Source organism: Pteropus vampyrus, unplaced genomic scaffold (assembly GCF_000151845.1).
Source record: "Pteropus vampyrus isolate Shadow unplaced genomic scaffold, Pvam_2.0 Scaffold14, whole genome shotgun sequence".
NCBI lineage: Eukaryota > Metazoa > Chordata > Mammalia > Chiroptera > Pteropodidae > Pteropus > Pteropus vampyrus.
The window spans coordinates 2949816-2956604 of NW_011888795.1; the positions used below are offsets into that span (position 1 = coordinate 2949816).

The 6789-nt window shown below is 34.4% G+C and overlaps 1 protein-coding gene and 1 pseudogene across 1 annotated transcript in view; one reads left to right on the forward strand and one right to left on the reverse strand.

The window, feature by feature from the left end:
- FGF12 (fibroblast growth factor 12) overlaps window positions 1-6789 on the forward strand; it is a 521626-nt gene that overhangs the window by 143709 nt on the left and 371128 nt on the right. The window lies entirely within an intron of this gene.
- LOC111734344 lies at window positions 5683-5801 on the reverse strand (annotated as a pseudogene).

Below are 6789 nucleotides of genomic sequence, written 5' to 3' on the forward strand. Positions count from 1 at the left end.
GATGTCATTGCAAATGGTAGGATTTCATTTTTTTTAATGGCTGAGTAATATTCCATTGTATATATAAACCATAACTTCTTTATCCAATTGTCTGTTGATGGGCATTTAGGTTGCTTTCATATCTCGACTATTGTAAATTGTGCTGCCACGAATATTGCGGTGCATAGATCTTTATGAATTATTGTTTTGGTTTTCTTTGGATGAATACCCAGAATTGCAATTGCTGGGCCAAAAGGAAGATCCATTTTTAATTTTTTGAGAAACCTCCAAACTGTTTTTCAGAGTGGCTGAACCAGCTTGCAATCCCAGCAACAATGTATAGTGTTGGGGACTGTAGAATGAATGCATTCTCCACATCCTCGCCAACATTTGTTATTCTATGATTTATTGATGATAGCCATTCTGACATGTGTGAGGTGATATCTCAGTGTGGTTTTAATTTGCATTTCTCTCATAATTAGTGACCTTGAGCATCTTTTCATATGTATTGGCCATCTGCATTTTCTCTTTGGAGAAGTATCTATTCAGGTCTTCTGCTCCTTTTTTAATTGAATTGTTTGTGGGGTTTTTTTGTTGTTGTTGAGTTGTATGAGTTCTTTATATATTTTGGATATTAACCTCTTATCAGATGTATCATTAGCAAATAACTTCTCTCAATCAGTCGGTTGTCATTTTGTTTCATTGATGGTTTCCTTTGCTGTACAAAAAGTTTTTAGTTTGATGTAGTCTCATTTGTTTATTTTTTCTTTTGTTTCACTTGCCTGGGGAGATATACCCGAAAAGAAATTACAGTTAGTAATATCAGAGACTTTACTGCATATGTTTTCTTTTAGAAGTTTTATGGTTTTGGGTCTTACATTTAAGTCTTTAATCTATTTTGAGTCTATTCTTGTATACAGTATAAGAAAGTGGTCTGGTTTCATTTTTTTTGCATATATCTGTTCAATTTTCCCAACACCATTTATTGAAGAGACTGTCTTTACTCCATTGTATATTGTTATCTCCTTGGTCATATATTAAGTGAGCGTATAGGTGTGGATTTATTTCTGGGCTCTCTATTCTGTTCCATTGATTAATATATCTTTTTATGCCAGTACCATGCTGTTTTGATTACCGTAGCCTTGTAGTATAGTTTAATATCAGGTAGTGTGATACCTCCAACTTTGTTCTTCTTTCTCAAGATTGCTGTGGTTATTCAGGGTCTTTTATGGTTCCATATAAATTTTAGGATTATTTGTTCTAGCTCTCTGAAAAATGCTATTGATATTTTGATGGGGATTGCATTGAATCTATAGATTGCTTTGGCAATATGGCCATTTTAACAATGTTGATTCTTCCTACGCATGAGCACAGTATATGTTTCCATTTATTTGTATCTTCTTCAATTTCTTTTTTCAATGACATAAGTTTCTAAGAACAAGTCTTTTACCTCCTTGGCTACTTTGATACTTAGGTATTTTATAGTTTTCAATGCAATTGTAAATGGGATTGTTTTCTTAATTTCTCTTTCTGAATGTTCATCATTGGTATATAAAATGCCACTGAATTCTGAATATTTATTTTGTAACCTGCTACTTTACCGAATACAGTGGTCAGTTCTAATAGTTTTTTGTTTCTCTACATATAGTATCATATCATCAGCAAATAATGAGAGTTTTACTTCATCCTTTCCAATTTGAATGTCTTTTATTTCTCTTTCTTGTCTTATTGCTGTGGCTAAGACTTCCAATACAATGCTGAAGAGGAGTGGTGAAAGTGGGCATTCTTGTCTTGTTGCTGATCTTAAGGAAAATGCTTTTAGTCTTTTCCCATTGAGTACAATGTTAGCTGTAGGTTTGTCATATATGGCCTTTATTATGTTGAGGTATGTTCCTTCTATTCTCACTCTGCTGAGAGTTTTTATCATAAATAGATGCTGGATTTTGTCGAACGCTTTTTCTGCATCTATTGCTATGATCATATGGTTTTTACCTTTCGATTTGTTAATGTAGTGTACCACATTAATTGATTCGTGGATACGGTACCAACCTTGCATCCCAGGAATAAATCCAACTTGATCATGGTGTATGATATTTTTAATGTGTTGCTGAATTCAGTGTGCTAATATTTTGTTGAGGATTTGTGCATCAATGCTCATAAGACATATTGGCCTATCGTTTTCTTTTTTATAATGTCTTCGTCTGGTTTTGGAATCAAGGTAATGATGGCCTCATAAAAGGAGTTAGGGAGCCTTCCTTCTTCTTGAACTTTTTGGAATAGTTTGAGAAGAACAGGTTATAATTCTTTGAATGTCTGGTAAAATTCACCTATGAAGCCATCTGGTCTAGGACTTTTGTTTTGGGGAGGTTTTTGATTACCGATTCTATTTTATTCGTGGTAATCGGTCGGTTCAGATTTTCTGTTTCTTCTTGACTCGTTCATGGTAGATTGCATGTTTCTAGGAATGTGTCCATTTCTTCCAGATTGTCCAATTTGTTGGCATATAATTGCTCATAGTATTTTCTTATGATCTTTTGTATTTCTGTGGAGTCCGTGATTATTTCTCCTCTTTCATTTCCGATTTTATTTATTTGATTCCTCTCTCTTATTTCTTTGATGAGTCTGGCTAACAGTCTGTCAATTTTGTTTATCCTTTCAAAGAACCAGCTATGAGTTTCATTAATTTTTGTATTGCTTTTCTACATTCTATTTCATTTATTTCCACTCTGATCTTTATTATTTCCTTCCTTCTATTCACTTTGGGCTTTATTTGCTTTTATTTTTCTAGTTCTTTTAAGTGTACGGTTAGATTGTTTATTTGAGCTTTTTCTTGTTTTTTGAGTTAGGTCTGTATTGCTATGAATTTCCCTCTTAAGACTACTTTTGCTGTGTCCCATAGGTTTTGAGTTGTTTTGTTTTCATTTTCATTTCTCTCTAGGTATCTTTTGATTTTTTTTCCTTGACCTCATTATCAACCCATTCATTGTTTAGTAGCATGTTTTTGAGCCTCCATGTGTTTGTGTATTTTCCAGTTTTTTTTTCTTGTAGTTGATATGTAGTTTCATACCATCGTGATCAGAGAAGATGGTTGATATAATTTCAATCTCTTAAATTTATTAAAACTTGTTTTGTGTCCTAACATGTGGTCTGTCCTAGAAAAAGTTCCATGTGCACTTGATAAGAATGTATATTTTGGTGCTTTGGGATAAAATGCTCTGAAAATATCTATTAAATCCATCTATTCTAGTCTATTTTTTAGGCCCATTGTTTCCTTGTTGATTCTTTGCTTGGAAGATCTGTCCATTGGTGTCAATAGGGTGTTAAAGTCTCCTACTATGAGTGTATTACTGTTGTTCTCTCCTTTTATGTTAGTCAATAATTGCTTTATATACATAGGTGCTCCTATGTTGAGTGTGTATATGTTTACTAGGGTTATGTCCTATTGATTTATCAATCCCTTTATCATTTTGTAATGCCCTTTTTTTTCCTATTATTATAGCCTTTGTTTTAAAGTATTTTATCTGATGTAAGTATGGCTTTTTTTTTTTTTTTCATTTCTATTTGCATGAAATATCTTTTCCATCCCTTTACTTTCGGTCTGTGAGTGTCATTTGATCTGAAGTGGGTCTCTTGTAGACAGCGTGTGCATGGGTCTTGTTTTCTTATTCATTCGGTTATCCTATGTCTTTTGAGTGGAGCATTTAATCTGTTTATATTTAAAGTGATTACTGATAGGTATATAGTTACTGCCATTTTATTATTTGTATTTGTTATTTCTATTTTCTTTTTTTACCCCTTCTCTTTTTACAGAAGTCTCTTTGATATTTCTTGTAATACTTGCTTGTTGGTGATGAATTCCTTAAGCTTTTTCCTGTCTGGGAAGCTCTTTATCTTACTTTCTATTTTAATGGAAAGCCTTGCCGGGTAGAGTAGTCGTGGTTGTAGATTCTTGTTTTTATAACTTTGAATATTTCTTGCCAGTCCCTTCTGGTCTGCAAAGTTTCCATTGAAAAATCAGCAGACATTCTTATGGGGTTACCTTTATAAGTAACTAGCTTCCTTTCTCTTGCTGCTTTTAAGATTCTCTCCTTTTCTTTGACCTTTGGAATTTTAATTCTGATGTGTCTTGGTGTTGGTATGTTTGAATTCCTCTTGTTTGGGACTCTTTATGCTTCTTGAACTTGTATGTATAATTCCTTTCCCAGGTTAGGGAAGTTTTCTGTCATATTTCTTCAAATAGATTCTCAATCCCTTGCTCTCTCTCTCTTCCTCTTCAAGAAATCCTATGATCTGGATAATTTTATGCTTCATGTTGTCCCAGAGGTCTCTTAAACTATCCTCACTTTTTAAAATTCTTTTTTCTTTTTGTTGTTCTGATTGGGTGTATGTTGCTACTTTGTCTTCCAATTAGCTGATTTGATCTTCTGCTTCATTCAATCTACAGTTGACTCTTTCTAGTATATTCTTCATTTCAGTTATTATATTCTTCATTTCTGTTTGAGTATTTTTTATAGTTTCCATGTTCTTTTTTATGCTTACTATCTTTCTGTTGAGGTTCTCATTGTGTGCATTCATTCTCCTCATAAGTTCATTGAGCATCCTTATAACCATTTTTTTGAACTCTGTCTCTGGTAGGTTGCTTGTCTCCATTTTATTTAGCTTATTTTCTGGAGTTTTCACCTGTTGTTTCATTTGTGGCAGCCCTTCCAGCCCTTGTTCTGGCACCAGGTAATGCACACATTCTCGGTATGGATCCCCCACAAGCCTCTGACCCACTGCTGGTGTCCTGGGTGAGTGTCTGCAGGTCAGAAAGCTTGTGCGTGGGTCCTTCAAAGGGATGTCTAGGGATTCAGTCACCTTCCATCTCGCACAGACAGCAGGAATTCCCTCTAGTTTCTACAGAGTTACTGGAGTCTCCTTTTCCCTGGGCTGGGACCCTGGGCTGGGGAGCCCCCAGATAAGACCAGAACCCTCCTGTCTTTCAAGAGAGCCTCTGCAGCCTTGGTCTCCCTCTCCGTGATCCTCCACCACCCGTAGGTGCGAGTCCAGCCTGATTCACAACTTCGATGTGGCTTTGATGTGGTTCCTTTATATTATCAGATGTAGGTGTTACAATCAGCTAGACTTAGGTGATTCTCCATGTTGATTATTTTATAATTTGGTTGTAATTTCAGTGCAGACCTGGGCCAGGTGCAGAGAACTGTGAGTGTCCCCAGATGCCTAGCCACAGTAGCACATTTTTTATAATTCACATTGACATGTCATTGTCACCCAAGGTCCATAGTTGACATTAGTGTCCACTCTTGGTGGTGTACATTTTATGGGTTGGGACAAATGTATAATGACATATATCTACTATTATAGTATGAAACAGAATTTTCACTGCCCTAAAAACCTCTGTGCTCTGCCTATTCATCCTTCTCTTTCCATAACCCCTGGCAACCACTCATCTTTTTACTATCTTCATGGTTTTTCCAAGAATGTCATATAGTTGGAATTATATGGTATGTAGCCTCTTCAGATTGGCTTCTTTCACTTAATATTATTCATTTAAGTTTCTTTCATGTCTTTTTCATGGCTTGATAGCTCATTTCTTTCCTTTCTTTCTTTCTTTCTTTCTTTTTTCTTTTATTTAGGTGACACAACCCTTGTTGACCTCACAGATTGCAAGGACCTTGTCAGTTTACAATCCCTTATTTTTTACGCCTATAGCACCTGGTCATCCTAGATGGTCTCCCATCCAAGTACTAACCAGGCCCGACCCTGCTTAGCTTCCGAGATCAGATGGGATCGGGCTTGTTCAGGGTAACATGGCCATAGACTTGATAGCTCATTTCTTATCCCTAAATAATATTCCATTGTCTGGTTATACCACATTGATTTATCCATCCACTGACTGGAGGACATCTTGGTTTCTTATAAGTTTTGGCAATTATGAATAAAGCTCCTATAAACATCTTATTTACTGCTGATGAGAGTGTAAAATAATACAGCCACTTTGGAAGATAGTTCATCAGTTTCTTAGAAAAGTAAACATGCTCTTATCATATGATCCAGCAATCACACTCCTTGATATTTACCCAAATGAATTGAAAACTTATGTCCACACAAAAACCTAAACAGAGAGCCCTCTCATTTATTTTTTAAATTTTTTAATTATTACTTTTCAATTATAGTTGACACTCAATATTACTTTATAGCTTATTTCTTATAGCATACTTTCTGCTATTGACGAATTCTGTCAGCTTGCATCTATCAAAAAAAATTCTTTATTTCATCCTTATTTTTAAAGTATCATTTCTAGTAGGTATAGAATTCTGAGTTGGCTTATTATTATGATTATGATTATTATTATTATTATAGCACTTTAAAGCTATTGTTTCAAAATTTTCTGGCCTCTATTTTTTCTGATGAGTAGTCTATCATCTTATTGCTTTCTTGTATGCAATATTTTTAAATTTTATGACTACATTTAAGATTTTCTTTTTTATCATTGTTATCAGAAGTTTGATTGTAGTGTACCTAGTTGAAGTTTTCTTTCTATTTATATTTAAGATTGGATATGTAGGTATGGATATGGCTTAGGATTGGATATATAGGTATGGATATGTAAGATGATTTTTAAAACAAATTTGATGCTCTTCAGGGATTTAAATTATACTATGCTGCATTATCTGAATTACTAATGCTCTGATTTATGTTCTTTGTCTTCAAATTAGTTCTTTTCTATTCATATGTCTTCAAGTTTCTAGACTCTTGCAGTGTCTAATCTACTATACAGCCTATCTAGTGAGTTTATTCAGGTATGAT